Source organism: Gossypium arboreum, chromosome 6 (genome assembly GCF_025698485.1).
Source record: "Gossypium arboreum isolate Shixiya-1 chromosome 6, ASM2569848v2, whole genome shotgun sequence".
NCBI lineage: Eukaryota > Viridiplantae > Streptophyta > Magnoliopsida > Malvales > Malvaceae > Gossypium > Gossypium arboreum.
The window spans coordinates 109609776-109631260 of NC_069075.1; positions in this window are offsets into that span (position 1 = coordinate 109609776).

Sequence of the window (21485 nt, forward strand, 5' to 3'; positions counted from 1 at the left end):
CATCTAAATATAAAAAATATAAAATGATCATTCAATTATTTAATTTTGTCATTTTAGTCATCCGATTATTTTGGATTTTTGGGTGTGTTGATCAAAAAGATAATTAAATAGTTGGATGATTATTTTGTAACTTTTTTAGTTAGACAACTTAAAAAACAAAAATTATCGGTGAGTGACATCTATTATAACTTACCTTAAAATTTTAAAATATTTTTCTAATATCCTATATTATGTTTTAAATAATGTTTTTTAAATAATATCAAATTCAATTTTCGTGTTTTATTTTAAGTAGTTAACGTTCATTTAAATTTGTAGTACACGCTAAGATGAATTGTGAAAAAGCTTTTATTTAACACTTTGTTCTGTGGGGTAAAAAAAGAACACTTTTTTCATTTTGAAAATTTTGATCTATAAATGAGTTAGGCAATATAAGCTTTTAGCCAAAATAATACAAAAAGTGGGAAAATAAATTAGCATTCTCCATAGGGTTATTTCATAGTATTATATTTTCTCCAACTCATTTTACATTTTCTTTTTGGTCTAATTCTAATCTTCCAGCAAAGTCTTCACTAAGATTGGCGTTGATCGATCAACATCAACTTTTTCTTTTTTTTTTTTTCACTCTCACATTAGATATACCTCTCTTGATTACATGTATAATATATACACTCACATTCAAATTAACAATTAACTTACTTATCAAAAAAGCTTTTAGTAAAAAAAAAAATCAATTGAGTCACTATGAAAAAAATGTACTTAATTGAACCTGCAATGATCTAAAAGAAAATTTTAATTGACCCCTTCTATTAATGGAGCAGTCAATTAACCGATTTGATTGTTAACTTCACTGACGTGGTTGATAGAGGCCATCGAAACTGTCATGTCAATAAAAATTATTTTTTCAATATTTTTAAAAACATTTTTAAAAATAATTAAAATGTGCATATAGAATGAATCTAGCCAAATAGTTATCTAGATTCCTTTTGGATGAGTGCAAAATTAAAAAGACTTCAAAATTTATAAAAGTTATTAAAATTTTTGAAAAATATATAAATATTTTAAATGTGCAAAACTCAAAAAATTATTATTCTCTTTAAAATTGAAATATTATGATTTTTGTTGTTGTTAATAGTTACAAGCTTGTTTAAGTGTTAATAAAGAAGTGATTAATTGTATAATTATCAGTAATGAAATTTTATTAACTACTCGTAGGAAAAATTAATAACGTTGAATTTTTTGGGTAATCTGACATTAAAAAAATTGTAACTGAGAAAAAGTAATTAATTAGTGTTGTGCAACATAATTGGAATCTTTATCAATGGGTGCAGGAAGCAAATGGAAGCCTTGCACTAAGTTTTTCAGGTTAAAATTCTTACCCACCCAAATAAATATTGGTATTCTCCAATTTACATTCTACTTAAATTCTATTTTATAAGTTATTTCTAAAATATGAAATTTATAATTAGTTAATACTGATAATTAAAATTTTAAGATTGATAAACACACTAATTTACATAATTCTTGTGTTTAATTTAGTTTATTTCTGAATTAATCCCTGCTTAATTGGTGTTTTTTATAATTTAATTTTGTCAGGGATGCAATTGGTCAAAAACGAGCAAAAAGGGACCAAATTGAAAGACAAATCGTTGAGTTGGGGCCAAATCATAAAGATGGGAAGGCCAAGGATTTAACATCAATTTTGACTTTGTAAAAATCTAAAAATAGAAGATATTATTTTAGTTAGTTTTATTATTTATTTATTTTTATTTTATTTTATTAATTTAGAATAGGCTATTTTTAGTAACCCTATGTATATAAATAAGGGCTTTTAGTTTCCTAGAAAAATCATCCCTTAATTTGTATTCCTTCTTCTACTTGTAATAGAATTACTCTCTCTCTTGTATTTCCTTTTTCAATTTGGAGTTGGAATATCATTTCTTTTCTCTTCAATTTGATGTTGCATATTGTAGCTTTGTCTCCAATTTTTGTTTCTTTTTCACAATTGGGTCAATTTCTCTCCAAGTCCCCTTTCCTTTCCAAAATTCCATCACCCTTCACACAAAGCCAAAACACAATCCACAACTTTCAAGCATGATTAAATTCATGCCACACTAAACCCCTTTCAACTTTAAGCCAGTGTTAACCCCGTCAAAAACCCGTGAGTTACGAACTCGAGCTGTTTAACTCCTAATTTTCGATATTTATTATTTCTCCGGATTAAGAGTATGACTTCGTCAACTCACAAAGTCAAGACAACACTAAGTCAAAAAAGACGTCATTTGAGTTAATGTGGCTAGACGTACAGTTAGAATTCCGAAAAGATCGATTGTCTAATTGATCTTCCGTGAACACATTGGCGTGCCAAGTGGGGATTGTTGTTTGGTTCCGTCAAGGGAAGTAGTAACCGGATTTAAATGTCCCGAACGTTTGAGGGCATTGGTTCGAGCTAGGCTCTTCTAGAACTCAAAGCTGCCGGAGTTCTAAATCACGAACGTTTCGTAGGTTGTTCGATCGGTAAGGGTTAGTTATAGGACGTTCCATAACTAATTTACCTAAGGAAGAGTTGGTGTCCGAGGCGTCCTTGGTAGCTATAACTAGCTTATTGGAAAAGAGGAGTTCACCTAATTTCGAGGATCGGGTCAAAGACAGAAAAAACCCGTGCTTAAGGCTGAGCTAAGTTTAATTGATTTTCCTTCAGATTACTTCGTTATTTTTTTTATTTCATCTTTTAATTTTTATATTTTTTTGTGTTTATTTTAGGTTTCATATTTTATTCCCCCCAAACATCGTGGGCACGACAACTGCCTAGACATAAATCTGGTCGAGAGATAAACAATTTTCAGTAAACCAGTCTCTGTGGGATCGACCCTACTCCCTATACTGCTTAATTTGCAAATTAGGTGTAGGTTTATATTGGTGGAATCGACAGCCATCAGTTTTGGCGCCGCTGCCGAGGACTGGCAACACTTACAATTGTTTAAATCGTCTTCATAACCAGATCTTCATCAAGAGATCTTGAATATGACCCAGAGATCGGGAAATCGGTGCGAGCACGACGAAAAGAGACAAAAGCTCTTAAACATGCAAGTAAAGCAGGAGTTGAGCTAGGACAAGGGATCCTAGAATCCGATGTTGAAAAGTTGAGCGAAGTAATTTGTGCAGAGGCAATTCGGCGTGGGAAACGAGTCGAAGAGGCTGAACTTGAGACTGAACCTCTCTTTGAAACAAAAGGCAACCTTGGTGAATCAGAAAGGATGGCAAACCGAACCATTCGTCAACTAGCCGCTGCTCCCAACGAGCAAACACCGTTATGCATCAACTATCCAACCGGAGGAACTTCTTTCGAATTGAAGTCAGGCTTGATTCACCTTTTGCCCACTTTTTGAGGCTTGAAGAATGAAAATCCACACACTTACTTGAGAGAATTCCACATGGTCTGCTCAAGCATGAAACCCTAGGGAGTACCCGAAGATGAAATCAAACTTCGGGCCTTTCCTTTTTCTTTAGTTGATACAGCAAAAGAATGGTTATTTTACTTACCCCCTGGTTCTATCACAACGTGGGATGACTTATCTCGTGTATTTCTTGACAGATTCTTCCCAGCGTCACGAGCAGCTAAGCTTAGCAGGGACATAGTGGGAATTCACCAAATGGAAAGTGAATCGCTCTACGACTATTGGGAGTGGTACAAAAAACTGTGTGCAAGTTGTCCACAACATGGGTTGACCGAACAATCACTTCTTCAATATTTCTACGAGGGTTTGCTCCCTATGGATATGAAGATGATTGACGCTGCTAGTGGAGGGGCGCTTGTCAATATGAACCCTCAAAGGGCAAGAGAACTAATATCCACCATGGCGGTAAATTCTCAACAGTATCGGCCGAATTCGGAACCGACAAGACAGGTTAATGGGGTAAACGTTTCATCTTCAGAAGATAAATTGGATAAGCTTACGAATGTTGTTCAATCTTTGCTTACAGAAAAAAAGAGTCTAACCCAACTATGTGGAATTTGTACTACGTCTAAACACCCGACGGATTTGTGCCCAATCTTTAATGACAATTCAACGGCACATGTTGATGCTGTCGGAGGTTTTCAGAGACCTCAGTAAAGATGCTATGATCCTTTCTCTAACACCTACAATCCCGGGTGGAAGGATCATCCCAACCTGAATTATGGAGCTAATCCCCGATATAATCCATCATACCAACCGAGACTTCTGCAACCACCACAACAGCAACACAAGCCAAGCACATCTCTAGAAGCTGTTGTGGAAAGACTGGCCGCCGATGCTACAAAATATTAATAGAGGACAGACGCATCAATACAAGAGTTAACTAATCAAGTTAGTAAACTCTCGATGGTAGTTAATCGCTTGGAGTCTCAAGGAAAATTACCTTCCCAGACAGAGCCGAACCCTCGGCAGAATGCCAGTGCAATAACTATTGGTAGCGGAAAGGTTCTGAAAACAGTTCTAGTCAAAAGTCATGGGCAAGACAAGGAACGGGAAAAACAGATCTTTGATCCAACAGCCAGGCCAAAATAAAAAATTCAGAGACGAGTTGTGATGCCACCTCCTTTTCCAGGGAGGTTTGCAAGGGATAAGAAAGAAAATGAGGAAAAAGAAATCCTCGAGACATTCAGGAAGGTGGAGATAAATATCTCTTTACTCGACGCTATCAAACAAATCCCTTGTTATGCAAAATTCCTCAAGGATTTGTGTACTAGCAAGAGGAGGTTAATAGGTAACGAAAGAGAAATGTAGGAGAAAATGTCTCCGCAGTACTGCAAAAGAAAGTTCTGCGCAAATACAAGGACCAAGGTATGTTTGCTATTTCTTGTGAGATAGGTAATGTAGGCATTAAGAAAGCCATGTGTGATTTAGGGGCTTCCATTAATATTATGCCTTATTCTATTTATAAGCTGAGTAACGCGGGTCCTTTAAAAGAGACAGGAGTAATAATCCAGTTGGCAGACAGGTCAGTCGTCTATCCATAAGGGCTACTTGAAGACGTCATTGTTAAAGTTAACGAATTAGTTTTCCCTGCAGATTTCTACATTATTAATATGGAAGATTATAATTCAACTAATTCATTTGACATTTTGCTTGGAAGGCAGTTCCTAAGTACCGTAAGCGCAAAAATAGATGTTCGAAGCGGGACGCTGACCATGGAGTTTGATGGCAAAATCGTGAAATTCAATGTCTACGAGGCCATGGGTCATCCTAACTCACTATTAAATATTTCTAGCATCGATATTTTAGATTGTTTAACTCAATCTTATTCCGAATATCATGACTTTGATGAGTTGGAAACTGTCCTTTATAAAAACATTGACATGGATGTTTTACATCATCTCGAGGAATTCGCAGTCATTGAAGATCCGTTGCAAGAAATTGTCCATCACTTGAAAACGCAACCTTCGTTGACAAACCGAGGTAACCAATTTGAACTATTACCTTCCCAAACTAAAATGTTACCCTCGGTTTTGCAGCCACCGACCTTGGAGCTTAAAGCCTTACTGGATCACCTTAAGTACGTCTTTTTAGGAGAGAAAGACACCTTACCGATGATAGTGTCAAACAAGTTAACCAAAGACGAGGAGGAAAGTCTAGTTCGAGTTCTGAGAGATTATAAGGAAGCTATTAGTTGGACGATAGCCGACATAAAAGGGCTAAGTCCATCCACATGTATGCACAAAATTTCTATCGAAGACAACACGAAACCAAAGAGAGATGCTCAAAGGCACCTCAATCCACCCATGATGGAGGTAGTAAAGAAGGAGGTCCAAAAACTGTTAGATGCTGGAATGATATACCCGATTTTCGACAGTGATTGGGTTAGCCTGGTTCATGTCGTGCCCAAGAAAACTGGCGTGACAGTGGTGAAAAACCAGTTAGGTGAGCTGGTCCCTACATGAGTCCAGAATGGATGGAGGGTTTGCATCGATTACAGAAAGTTGGATGTAGCTACCCGAAAAGACCATTTTCCACTCTCCTTCATCAATCAAATACTCGAGCGATTAGCTGGTAAGTCCCATTATTGTTGTCTCGATGGGTACTCAGGATTTTTCCAGATTTTGGTGGCTCCGGAAGATCAAGACAAAATGACTTTCACGTATCCCTTCGAAACATTTGCGTATAGACAGATGCCGTTTGGACTCTACAATGCTCCGGCCACCTTCCAAATATGAATGGTGAGCATATTCTCTGATTATGTCGAGAAATTCATCGAAGTCTTTATGGATGACTTCACGGTATACAGTAACTCTTTTAACGAATGTCTCAAAAATCTTGCTAAGATGTTACAAAGATGCCTAGAATTTAATCTTGTTCTAAATTATGAGAAATGCCATTTCATGGTTGACAAATGATTAATTTTGGGTCATATAGTTTCCTCGAAAGGAATCGAGGTCGATAAGGAAAAAACGGATATTATTAACTCGTTACCTTACCCCTCATCAGTGAGGGAAGTTCGTTCGTTTCTTGGCCATGCAGGATTTTACAGACGATTCATGAAAATTTTTTCGAAAATCGCGTGACCACTTTGCAGCCTGTTACAAAAAGATAAAGAATTTGAATTTGACCAGACTTGTAAAGACGCATTTGATGAACTGAAGCAGAAATTGGTCTCCGCTCCCATAATGCAGCCACAAAATTGGAACTTCCCGTTCGAAATCATGTGTGATGCGAGTGACCAAAGTGTGGGAGCTGTTATTGGCCAAAGAATAGGGGAAGAGCCTCATGTTATCTATTATGCTTCGAAGACTTTGGATGCCACCCAAAGCAATTACACAACCACCGAGAAAGAATTATTAGCTGTTGTGTTTGCTTTAGATAAATTTAGATCTTACCTAGTGGGAATTAAGGTAATTATCTTTTCTGATCATGCAGCTTTGAAATATTTAATAGGGAAGAAGGAGGCAAAACCCCGACTGATCAGGTGGATTCTACTCCTACAAGAGTTCGATTTTGAAATCCAGGATAAAAAGGGATGCGAAAACCTAGTAGCTGACCATCTGAGTCGATTACCAATTCCAGTAGACGACACACCATTGAAGGACAACTTCCCAGATGAAAACCTGTTTTCAGCAAATGCAGTTCACCCTTGGTATGCAGACATAGTAAATTACCTCGTCACAGGTACTGTTCATTCAGATTTACCAAGGTCTAAAAAAGATAAGATAAAAAAAGATGTGCGGTATTACATTTGGGGCGATCCTTACCTTTGGAAGTATTGCTCGGATCAAGTAATACGACGGTGTGTAGTAGAAACAGAGGTACAGTCTATCTTAACTTTTTATCATTCTTATGCATGCGGAGGCCACTTTGGACCTAAACGCACCGCACACAAAATTCTCGAATGTGGATTATTTTGGCCAAACATATTTCGTGATGCCTTTTTATTCTGCAAAACTTGTGAAAAATGCCAAAGAGTTGGCAACCTTAGTCGTTGAAATGAGATGCCTCTTACTCCTATTCATATTTGTAAAATTTTTTATGTGTGGGGCATCGACTTTATGGGTCCCTTCGTTTCTTTTTTCGGTAATTTTTATATACTCTTAGCTGTTGATTATGTCTTTAAGTGGATAGAGGTGAAGGCCACTCCCAATGATAATGCTAAGACCGTAGTTGACTTTCTTAAAAGTTCTATTTTTTCCAAGTATGGCACTCCACGAGCATTAATTAGTGACAGAGGAACTCATTTTTGCAATAAGCTCGTAAGTACACTTATGGAGAAATATGGAGTGACTCAACGAATTGCCACTACTTACCATCCACAAACAAACGGGCAAGCCGAAGTGTCAAATCGAGAGACCAAGTCTATTCTGCAAAAGACGGTTAAACCTAACAGGAAGGATTGGAGTTTGAGACTGAATGACGCACTTTGGGCTTATAGGACAGTTTACAAGAGACCAATAGGCATGTCACCTTACCAACTCGTTTTTGGTAAACCGTGCCATCTTCCGGTCGAGTTAGAGCACAAGGCTTTTTGGGCAGTTAAGCAGTGTAATATGGAAATGGAGTCTGCAGGAAAATCTTGGAAATTAGACATCCAGGAACTCGAGGAAATCAGAAACAATGCATATGAAAATGCTCAAGTTTATAAGAAAAAGACGAAGGCGTTTCATGACAAGTTTATCACTAGGAAGCAGTTTTCAATAGGACAAAAAATTTTCCTATACGACTCCACCTTAAAAATCTTCGTTGGGAAGCTTCGATCCAAATGGATAGGACTGTTTATTATTACTAATTTATTTTCGAATGGCGCAGTGGAAATTCAAAGTGATGAAACACGAAAGTGCTTTAAAGTGAATGGTCAATGACTAAAACCCTTTTTCGAGAATTTTCAAACACACACAGTTGAGGAGATTGTTCTCGATGAGCCCAGTTGAATAACAGGTCGTCGAGCTAACGACGTTAAAAAAAAAGCACTTTTTGGGAGGCAACCCAAATTTATTTTCATTTATTCTCATTTATTTAATTTTTAGTTTAAGTAAATTAGGATGTAAATAAATAAATTAATTCTTATTTAACTCAATCAATTTGATGTTTTCAGGAACACTATGGGAGTCATTAATTTTCAAAAAGACGAGTAATGATGGTGGCGTGGGCACGACTTGCTAATTTGGTGGCAGTGGAAAAGAAAAAAAACCCCAAAATTTTTAACCTTCATGAAATCCCCCCCCAAAAAAACCCAAATCCAATAAATACCCAACACACCATTCACCCACATACTAAAATACCCATCCATAAAATTCCCAACCAACCCAATTAACTTACCATACCCAAACCCAAATACAAAACTACCCATCCATCAGCCCAATATCCATCAACCCAAACCAATTAACTTACCCACCCAAACAACCTACCATAAAAAATACCCACTTTAACCCAATACCCAAGATTTGCCCAATCACCAATACCTAACCCAAATACCTCACCAAACCTAAAAAACCCAAATAAAAAATAATAACAAAAATAAAAATTTAAACACTAAAAATCCATAATTTCCCAATTTCTTATTCATCTTCTCCATAAACAAAATCCAACCTCCAATCAACCTAGCCACCGTCGACCACTACCGTCACTCCCTTTGCCGGGCATCCACCACTGTCGTCGCACCTTGCTACACCCCACCTCACGCCGCGCCACCGTCGACCCCGCGCCCACGCCCACGCCCACGCCCCATCTCCATTTTCTTTTCTTTTATTTTCTTCCTCCCTCTTACTCTTGCCACCACCGTCCGACGCTCTTCCCACCGCCGAACCACCGCTAAATAGCAACTTCCCACTTGCGATACACCATTGTCGCCGAACAGAGCTTCCCACCGTACGCCGCCGCTCCTTTTCCCCTAACCCCTATTTTTCTTTATTTTTTTCTCCTTTAAACCACACAAGATCGCCACTCACCACCTTGTCGACGCTAACACCAATGCCCCCTCACCATTCGAAAAGTAGGCCAAAAATTACACCAAAAACCGTCATCGCCGCCGTACACGTCATCGTTACCATCACTGTTGCCGTACATCGTCACAACCCGTCACCGTCGAAACCGTTTGAAACGCTTATTTTTGATGCTACGACCGAGACCATGGTTCAAACTCGGAACCAAACAGCTGACAACTTCCTGGTTTCATTCAATCAGAGTCAGCACTGATTCTCCGCTCCTTCTGTCGTCGATATCGACGATGATGAACCTCCTCCACTGCTTCTTAGACGAACGGCCCCACCAGTGAGAGCACGACGCCAACAACGTTCGACTTCGGTCGAACCTTTAGATAGCAGCTCCGATAGTCCCGAGAGGTCGAACCTTAACCCTCAGTCTAATTTATCTTTACTGACATATCATGTAGGTAACTCGAACGAGGCTCCTTCGACCACGAATGAACATGTCGGTCAACGCCAAACACGATCGTCCACCACTCGAAGTCGTCGACAACGGACACGTGAACGAACGACACCGTCGGACAACAGTACTGACATTACTGAAAATTCAAGTCCATCACCCTCGCCCAACGAATATGTTCAACCAGCACGAAATAGCCAATGTAATAGACGAGGTCGTGCCAACACCGTTCCCACCGAAGGATTATTAAGAGGATTTTTGGATTTTTCGACCCCAGAGCATCGCACACGATACGATTAAATTCGAAAACGCACACTCCCGGTCTGTAAGCAAATCGATTTCACCATTCTTAATATGCTAAATATTCATGATACTGTGACTAATAATTTTGATGCTATTGGTTGGAGCTCTTTTGCAAACATATCCTGTGATGCATATTATGAACTGATATATGAGTTTTACACCACATTTAACTTCAATGTTAGTGCATTAAAGACTATTAAAATGCAAAGCATTATCTGTTTTCATCTGCTTGGAAAGGACTTTCAAATGTCGGTATCTGATTTTAATATTGCCATGGGTTTCGTTGACCCTAACAATATTCAATCCGAATCCTATCATACTGCTTTGTTAGACATTCCGAGTGACTTTAATGCTCAAGAAGCTTATTGTGTGTTAACCAATTCTAATCAACTTTATAATCCGAAAACCACAAAAGACTTATTGGTCATGAACCTACCTTAAGATATATTCACTGATTTTTGGCATTTAGTTTTTCGAGATGAAACGATTCAATAGCTATTTTAACGAGAACTGAATTATTTTTCTTGTGGTGTATGCATTCCAGTTATAAAGTTAATTTAGGATATTGGTTTGTAAAAAAATTTCATGCTGTTTTGTGTTGTAATCGTCCTCTAATACTTGGGTCGTATATCACGAACTTAACCTCTATACTTTTTCCCTCTAAAATCGATTTCTCCTCCTTGACATGTGCATATCATATGGATAGCCTAGATAAATATTGTTTGGATTCTATGGGTTTGCTTGCCGGCACCCCTACTGCGTGTTATTTTGTTCCCCTAGGTACGCGAACTACACGTGGGAATATGATTTTTCACCAACGCCCACATTTCGCTACTCGGGAACGAGAGGAACAAACTCTAACTGTAGTAGCCCGTTTAAACTGAATCAAGGCTCGAATTGGAACGATAGAAACCCAAGTCTCCACAATCCTCGACATCTTACAGAATCGTTACCCCCAACACCAACCACGTCATTAACATATATGGGGAGTACTCTTAACTTTTTCTTTTGTTTGGGGTGTTAACTTTTATTTCATATAATCTATGCTTGAGGTCAATCATTGATTAAGTAGGGGGGATGGATGGTAAACATGCATGATTTTTTCTCTTTTGCATGTGTTAAATCTTACATTAAGTTCATTCGACAATTTATTTAAACATTGAGCCTTTAATATCATACTCAGTTAATTTGGGCAATTGGGCAAAGTTTGAATTAAAATGTTCAAGTATATAGGTTAGACAACATTTTTGTCTTAAAATTGATATATGTAGCTAGATTTTTTTTTCATAAAGTGATTGTTTGGAAAATTATATTTGCTTGTGCATTAATAAATAAGTGAGTAAATTAAGGTTCAAGATATGAGTGAAGTTTCGAAAATGTGACTGGATTGAGTAACCGGGGTAAGGTGCTTGGGTTGTCATCCTAGTTCGTGTAAAAAGGTTTGACCACCTCAATAATTTTATTTCTCTAATGCATAGTTAATTAAATAATGCCTTGCAATTTATTGGATTCAAACTCAATTTAGTGAAATTACTTAGCCCACATGTTTCAATGCTATGACACTTGATGTTCGAACTTTGTATCTTGAGCGTTTATTTATTTTTGCCTAATTTGTTTAGCGGTTAAGGTAACGACTTCGGGCATGGCCAGCTCCCATAGTGTGACAGGCGGTGTTGATTATGTATGCGGAAAAAAGGCTCGATTTTCAATGAATTGTAGAATAAATTTAATGTTTGAAAGAACAACATGCTTGAGGGCAAGCATGAGCCAAGTAGGGGGAGTTGATAAACACACTAATTTACATAATTTTTGTGTTTAATTTGGTTTATTTCTAAATTAATCCCTGCTTAATTGGTTTTTTTTATGATTTAATTTTGTCAGGGATGCAATTGGTCAAAAACGAGCAAAAAGGGACCAAATTGAAAGGCAAATCGTTGAGTTAGGGCCAAATCATAAAGATGGGAAGGCCAAGGATTTAACATCAATTTTGACTTTGTAAGAATCTAAAAAAAGAAGATATTATTTTAGTTAGTTTTATTATTTATTTATTTTTATTTTTATTTTATTAATTTAGAATAGGCTATTTTTAGTAACCCTATGTATATAAATAGGGGCTTGTAGTTTCCTAGAAAAATCATCCCTTAATTTGTATTCCTTTTTCTACTTGGAATAGAATTACTCTCTCTTGTATTTCCTTTTTCAATTTGGAGTTGGAATATCATTTCTTTTCTCTTCAATTTGACGTTGCATTTTGTAGCTTTGTCTCCAATTTTTGTTTCTTTTCCACAATTGAGTCATTTGCTCTCCAGGTCCCCTTTCCTTTCCAAAATTCCATCACCCTTCACACAAAGCCAAAACACAATCCACAACCTTCAAGCATGATTAAATTCATGCCACACTAAACCCCTTTCAGCTTTAAGACGGTGTTAACCCCGTCAAAAACCCGTGAGTTGCGAACCAGAGCTGTTTAACTCCCAATTTTTGATATTTATTATTTCTCCGGATTAAGAGTATGACTTCGTCAACTCACAAAGTCAAGACAACACTAATTTAAAAAAGACGTCGTTTGAGTTAGTGTGGCTAGACGTACAGTTAGAATTCCAAAAGGATCGATTGTCTAATTGGTCTTCCGTGAACACATTGGCGTGCCAAGTGGGGATTGCTGTTTGGTTCCGTCAAGGGAAGTAGTAACCGGATTTAAATGTCCCAAACGTTTGAGGGCATTGGTTCGAGCTAGGCTCTTCTAGAACACAAAGCTGCCGGAGTTCTAAATCACGAACGTTTCGTAGGTTGTTCGATCAGTAAGGGTTAGTTATAGGACGTTCCATAACTAATTTACATAAGGAAGAGTTGGTTTCCGAGGCGTCCTTGGTAGCTATAACTAGCTTATTGGAAAAGAGGAGTTCACCTAGTTTCGAGGATCGGGTCAAAGACGGAAAAAACCTGTGCTTAAGGCTGAGCTAAGTTTAATTGATTTTCCTTCAGATTACTTCGTTGTTTTTTTTATTTCATCTTTTATTTTTTACATTTTTTTGTGTTTATTTTAGGTTTCATATTTTATTCCCCCCCAACATCGCGGGCACGGCAATTGCCCAGACATAAATCTGGTCGAGAGATAAATAATTTTCAGTAAACCAGTCTCTGTGGGATCGACCCTACTCCCTATACTGCTTTAATTTGCAAATTAGGTGTAGGTTTATATTGGTAGAATCGACAGCCATCAAAGATTTTGCTAATGGGTATTATTGAGCTATTACAGGTACATTTACTATTGTTTCACCATTAATCATAACAATTCTGCTAGAGCTAGTTAGTGAAAAAAGGCAAACTATATTTTTGGTAGAGTTAGTTGGTGAAAAAAGGCAAATTATTTTTTTGGTTTCTTAAGATATCTATTAGAGTGAGCTCCGTGATTAATATCACATGTTCTATAAGCCCATTAAAGGGGTAAATATTAATCGCAAGTTTTAAAACTGAACCATATTCTGGATAATGATCAAACCCTCAATCATTGGTTAAGGTGGGAGAGACCCTTCATATCTCATCTAATCCTTATGGTTGGAAAAATACAAATTAGTTCAAAAATGTATCATTTGTTAACAGAGATTGACTTCATTATTAATATTTTTTTTTGAGTTTTTGCACATTCTAAATCTTTATATATTTTTTAGAGTTTTTTAAATATTTTTTTATAATTTTTGAGTCTTTAATTTTGTACTCATCCACAATGAATCTGGATAGCCATTTGTTCAGATTCATTTCTGTGCACATTTTAATTATTTAAAAAATATTTTATTTTTTGAAAAATATTTTTTTTAAAAATTGAAAAAATATTCTTTTTGTTGACATGACATGCCACAACAATATATTGCCACATGGGAGTTTTTGGTGGCTTCCGTCAGCCATGTTAATAAAGTTAATAGTCAAATCAGTCAATTGACAATTTTAGTTAACGGAAGGAGCCAATTAATTTTTTTGAATCGCAAAGGGTTCAATTGGATGCACTCTTTTCATATTGATTTTTTAATTTTTTATTAAGGAATTTTTTTTACTCTTAAACTTTAACAATCCAGTATTGTATTAATAAAAAAGAAATATCCAATGTCTCGAAATTATGATAATTTTCTCCCTTAACGAAAACTTGCCTTTTTACTTCTTCTTTCATTAGGTTGCAATGAATGGAGTCAATTGAGACATTTTGGACTAATTTTCATTAATTCAAAGACACATTTCAAAGTAGTCTTAGTTCATCCTTTTTGTTAGTAATCGAACATTATGAATGCTTTAATGTATTAGTTGACCATCATTGTTAACATTTTATAAAGGCAAAATAAGTTAGCATTCATCCAAACTTAACTCATGCCTTAGTCAACAACTCAAATAGCTTAATTTCATAGAATATTACAATAAATTCCTTATATTCTATTTTCTCACTAATGTGGAATTACGCAAATTACTAATAAAACTTATTATTTTAGCTGAATTCATTATTCATTTAATATTTAAATAAATTCAAAATAATTATATTTTACAATTAAATTTAAATAAAATAATTTATAAATAGTTATTTGAGATAGTCCAATATCAAAAATTTTGTTTAAGCTCGAATCAAACAAATAATCCGAGTGTTGAGAAAAAGAATTCTTTCAAATCTACTATATCTAATATTGGTTTCAATTGGTAACTTCTTTTTCCTCCTAAAACATCATCTAATCTATAAAGGAAAACCCACTGACCCCTATAAAAATATAAATTTTATGAATAGAAATGTTGTTGACGTGGATTATACGCAGGTTGCTACATATATACCATATTAGTAATTAATTATTTTAAAAAAATAAAAATATTAAAAAAATATTCTTTTTAATTTTTATACATTTTAATAATTTTAAATTTTTAAATTTTTAAATTTTAAAATTTAAAAATTAATTAATTACTGATGTGGCATCCAAAAAGATTAACATGTGTGTCACATCAGCAAAGTTAACAGGTGTTAACACAAATTTAAAGCTAAAAAAAAGTAAAAATAAATAAATAAATAAATAAAAGGTTAAAATGACTTCTTTTTCTTTTGTAAACTTAGAGGACCAACTAAGGGCTCCTTTGGATGCCCAATTACTTCTAGTGAAGCACGTTTATTCTTGATTTTGGTGCAATCGCACCACATATACCCGTTTGGATGACAACAAATTTGGCCAGCGAAAGATCTTCCACTGCACTGGTGAGGAAGTTTTAGACCGGAGTGTCAAACACCAGTAAACAAAACGCAACTATAATAGGTAATATTTTTGCCACTTTATCCGTAATATGGGTGTGAAAATAAGACTTTTGGGTATCCAAATAAGTAAATTACAAATGTTATTATTATATAGCAATTAAATAAATTTTATTCTTTTATATATGTTGATGTAGTAAATATATAAATTTATCATAAAATATATAAATTATATGTTAATTGTCATAATTATTTTAATATTTACTATACATATATTTTAAAATAAATATATAAATAAAAGTTAATTATAAATAAGTAGATATATGAACTTAATGTAATGTAATTGTTTATTAATAAAATTTTGTTTTAACATAAATAAAAATTAATATATATTATTTAATATGGAATAATTATTTATTTTACATATATAATTTAATTTAATTTAATTTAATTTAATGTAATGTCTTTAATAGTCATTTTTATTTTCATCTCACCACTACAGTTGTGTTTGAATCCAAACACACACCCCATAGCTGTTTCTAATCTCACATTTACAATATCCAATCTCACCGCCACAATAAATAATCTTATCACTACCACTGTTTTTAACCTCACCGGAGGTAAATGCACCGCCCATCAAAACTAAGCCTAAGTCATTATGCCTTCTTATTTCACTTTATAACTTTGGTCTAATTTTGAACTAAAATTGAAAAATTAATTGTGAATTTAATTTTTATTTTAAAAATGAGAAATTAATCTAATTGGATAACATTTATAAACTTTTTTAGTAATGTTCATGTCTATTTTATAGTTCATATTTGAGGTTCATTGTTACCCTTCTTAATAATATTGTTTTCAAAGTTTAAATGTACAGTTGTAAATAACATTTATAAACTTTACTATTAAATGGTTCTCGACTTTTATTATTTCTTCTTTTAATATGATAAATTTATTATTTCTATCCCATTTGAGTTGGTTCACTAGATTTATCATTAAAAATCAAGTATATGATAATAGCTTTAAAAGGGCATCTACTTAATTTGTATTGTCATGCTTTTATCATATTAAACATTGAAAAATTAATGAAGATGTTTAAAGAACAATCTCACGTTTTGTGTTGTATTACAGCATTGCCCTTTTTAGCATTTTGCTATGTTTTGTTTTGGTAACTTTGTCTTTTGGTTTTCAAACTTGCATGTCTTTACTAAACACAATGTTAATCTAAGTATATAATATTAACTAATCATATCTTCTCGCTGAATGAGATCTTAGTCAATAGCAAAGTTGAGGCGTTATAACTTTCAAGTCCTACTTAATTTGTATTAATTCTTAAATTATTTATTCAATTCAATGCTTTATATCTTCTCAATATAAGATATAATATTCTTTTGTATAATGTAAAGATGTTATCTATTAAATTTATTTAATATTTGATATTTTAAAAGTTTATGAAACCACAGTTGAAATAATAAATTTTTTATTTGTCAGCAGCTCAAGATTTAATTCATTGACATATCATCTCTTCTCCCTTATTTCGTGTTGATCCATAACCGCATGCAACCCCATTAAAGCTAAAGCTCAAACCTTTGAAGCCTTAACAAGAGTTAACCTGCCTATCATGATCTACTCAACCCAAACACCCCACTAGGGTCTAACCAAAGAAAAATACATGGACCTGAAACCTCTCATTGACACATTTCATAACTTCAAGTCAATGCCCAACACATGCATTTCGCTAATAACGCAGCACATAAGGGCAAAGCTAGGAAATTTTTTTAAGGGGGGCCAAATAAAATTTTAATTTTTAATAGTCTATATCTTTATAATTTTTAAAATTTTTATAATTTTAGGGGGGCCAAAGTGCAATTTTACCTTTACTAATTTAAAATTTTAAAATTTTTTAAAGGGCCTAAATAAAAATTTTCTATTTTAGGGGGCAGGGCCCCTGCCAGCCCCCTAGATTCACCTCTGGTAGCACATCAATGCCTTAATGCATACAGTGTGGCCATTGGTTTGAAGCTTCCAAAACCTTAAAAAATAAAAGTACTTCATCAAGAGTTTCAATATGACCACCAACATCAAGAGTGTTAGATAAGTTGCCATCATTTTGGTCGTTGGGGGAGAGCACGCAAGTCGATGAATGAGTATTTTAAGAAAGAGGAAGTAATGAGGGTACTGCTAGTTAGCTAATGTTAGTTAGTGAATTAGTTTTAACTAACTTCTATGTAAGTTAAGTTGGTTATATGGTTATATATACAACTTTCTTGTATCACAACTTTCTTGTATCAAGGTTTAATCAATAATATATCACCAATTCTCTTCTCTAATATGGCACCAAAGTTACATTTCTTTCACCAGGCTGTGAAGGTGTAACAACCCATTTTTCAGTGAAATCGGAACAATGGTTTCGGGACCACAAATCTGATCCGAAAATAAAATTTATTTTTATTTTATTACATGGTCCGTAATATGTTAGAAATGTCATGTGAAAATTCTGATAAGAAAATTTTATTGATTATGTGCTTAATTACGAGAAGGACTAAATCGCATAAAATGCAAAAGTTGAATTCTAGTAGCTACAAGGATTAAATAGCTATGGAATTCAAAACTAGAGGTCCTTATATGATAATTAGACCATTAAAGAAAAGTATGTAGATATTTTAGTGACTCATCCATGGAAATTTAGAAAAAAGGGTAAGGACTAAATTGGAATTTGAAATAATTTAATTAATTAAAAGATGAAAAAGAAAATATCATCTTATTTACTCATCTTCTTCCCAAAAAAAAATACATGGAAACCTTAGGAGAGAGAGAGGAAACTTTCATAGCTTAATTGGGTAAGTTTCCTTGTCCCGTTTTTAGTAATTTTACTATTTTTGAAACCGGGATAACTTAATCTATTTATTTGGAGGATCAATTTGAAAAGTTATCAAAGTATGGAAATTATTCATGGATGAATATCCTGAAAATTTTAAAATTAAGGTAGAAAATGAAAGGTTGTTGATAGATAAACAACTTTTACAAAGTGATTTTTGATGAAAACATGATTTAGGGACTAAAATGTAAAGTTGTGAAAATTGATGAAAAATTCTAAAATTTATAGAAAATATGTGCTGTAAATTCTATATTGAAATTTTGTTTAGGCTTGGAATAGGGAGTAAATTGCATAAATTTCATTTTCCGAGCCTAAGGACGAAATTAGAATTTACAGAAAAGTTAGGGGCAAAATGGTAATTTTTCCTAGGACGTAAATTGAGTCCAAATGAATATGAAATGTGTGAAATTGATGATTAAAGTTATTTATATAGATTCGGACAACACAAATTTGAAGTTAGATCGAGGAAAAGAAAATGTTTTGGATTAGTAGATTATTTACGCGAACAGGTGTCGAGGTAAATTCGTGTAACTTAATCGAGCATGTAAATATGTTAACTTGAATGTTATGATTTATATTTATGTGAATATTATAAATGTATGAAATGATTACATGTTCGAAAATGTTGGAAAAAGGGTAAAGTCTCGTTTGAATATTGAATTTCGATGGATAAATATGTTTGCCTTATAAAATGAGGTCCTGCATTTGTTGCTGATGGGATTTAGCTCAGATGATCCTATTGATCTCTTTATAGAAAGGATTTAGTCCGAACGGGTAATTCTAATATAATCTTTCTCGAGCATATGTTACAATTAGGATTTAGCCTGGACTGGTAATCCTAATTAAGCTCTTCTGAGCATACGTTACATAAAATATTTAGCCTGAACTGGTAATCCTGTAATACGATAGGTGGCTCAAGAGTGTGTTCTTTGATTAAATGCCCTAATGGGTACTCTTGAATAAGAATTGATGGGTTATTGAATTGTACACCTTGAGTGTACTACTTGAGTATCCATTGGAATTTCAATGATTCAACGGAAAAAACTCTTGGTATGATGAGGGAATTATGAGATGAAATGAGAATGTCTTGAAAGAATATTGCATGATGAGCTCATCTATGTTTTACTTAATGTATATGAAAATTTTGTGACTACCATGTTTGATTGAATGCATGTGTTTAGGCAATTTTGCCAAGTTGATGGAAAACATGATATTGTATGCTTAGATTTAATAAACAAGATTGGCAAGTTAGTTTCCGTTATATGAACTTACTGAGCATGAAATGCTTACTAGATTTTATTTTCCCTGTTTTATAGTGCTCGGAAGCTCGCGAAGGTTGGAGATCATTGGAGCATCATCACACTATCCACTAGCTTATTTTGGGTATATATAGTAAAATCATTTTGGTATAATGGCATGTATAGGCTAACTTGGTCGTAGATGGCTTCAGTATGTGGTTTGTAACCTAGCCATTGGAATGGCTAGTAATGATTGTTTTTGATATACTTGTAATGTCATACTATGGTAGCTACATGTATGTTAAGTAGTTGATCAAATTATGCCTAACATATGGAATATACCGAGATAAGATTATGAACATGTATGCATGTAATGATATGCCATATTGAATGATAGAGTTGCTTAGTTTGAATGCTTGAAATGGTTGGTATTTGGATGTGAGTTTAACTACAGGTCATTGGTGAGATTTTGGGTGAGAAATGAAGCTGGAAATGACTTTATTTTGTCCACATGGGCAGACACACGGGTGTGTGTCTAGACCGTGTGTGACACATGGCCTGGTACAAGGGCGTGTGGTTAGGCCGTATGAGCCTTGCACCTTAAATTTGAAAAAACAGAATGCTCAGAATTGAGCACACTGGTAGAGACACGGGCACATGTCTCAGCCGTGTGTGCTACACAGCCTAGAACACGGGTGTGTGTCTTGGCCGTGTGAAACCTGCATCTAATTTCGAAGAAAATTAATTAACCACACGGCCTAGCGCACGGACGTGTGGCAAGGCCGTATACACAAGTCAAAGAGTTACACGGGTCGAACACGGCCTGTAGCTCGGGCGTGTGAGCCCTGTAACTTAGAAATTTTTTGTAAATTCATGAAAAGTTCTTAGAGTTTCCGATTAAGTCCTAACTTGATTCTAATGCTCATATTGGGCCTCGAGGGTCCATTTAAGGGATGATATGAATACTCTCGGTTAATGAATAGTAATTTACGTGAATTATCTAAAAAATGTTCTAAAAGTTCTGGTAATGCTCTGTAACCCTGTTCTAGCGACGGATACAAGTTAAGGGGTGTTACAAAAGGTACTTGCTTGGCAATTAGCAATGGATATAGAAATTCGCGCTTTGAAAAATCAATATACTTGGATTGTTGTGCCTTTCCCAAAAGGCAAGCATCTTATTGGCAGATTTAAAGCAAGATTAGTAACACAAGGATTTACTTAAAAGGAGGGTGTTGATTGCATGGAAACTTTCTCTCTTGTTGCAAAGATGGTTTCTTTTAAGTGTTTTTTAGCTTTTGTAGTTGTGCATGATTGACATTTACTTTAGCTTGACATTGATAATGCTTTCCTTAATGGAATGTTGGATGACGAGGTCTACGTGAAACTTCCTCTAAGTCTTGCATGTAAATTCTAGAAATCGCTCTATGGCCTTAAACAAGGCTCACAACAATGGTTTGATACTCTTTCTATTTTCATTTTACAACTTGGTTTTCATCAATCTCTCTGAATCCACTCTCTTTACCAAAGGCTCATGCAAGTATTTTTTTGCTCTATTAATTTATGTCAATGATATTATTTTAGTTGGAAAAGATTTCTCTTTATTAACTATTGTTAAAACTTTTCTTTAACAATATTTTATGCTAAAAGATCTTGGTTCTTTAAAGTTTTTCCTTGGTTTTGAAGTTACCTGTAATTCTTCTGGTATTTCTTTATCTCAGAGGCATAAAACTTTGCAATTACTTGAATATACTAGACTTCTTAAAGCAAAACCTATGGATTTGCCTATGGTTCCTTCATTTAAGTTGTCTAAGGATATTGGAGACCGTTTGCCTAACCCCACAAGGTACAGGAGATTGGTGGGCTGGCTCCTTTACCTCACCAATATGAGGCCTGATATTACCTTTGTTGTTTACTTTCTAAGTCAATTTGTCTCTGATCCTTATACTTATCATCTCAAAATAGTGTATCATCTTCTAACTTACCTCAAGTAATGTAACATTTAGCTT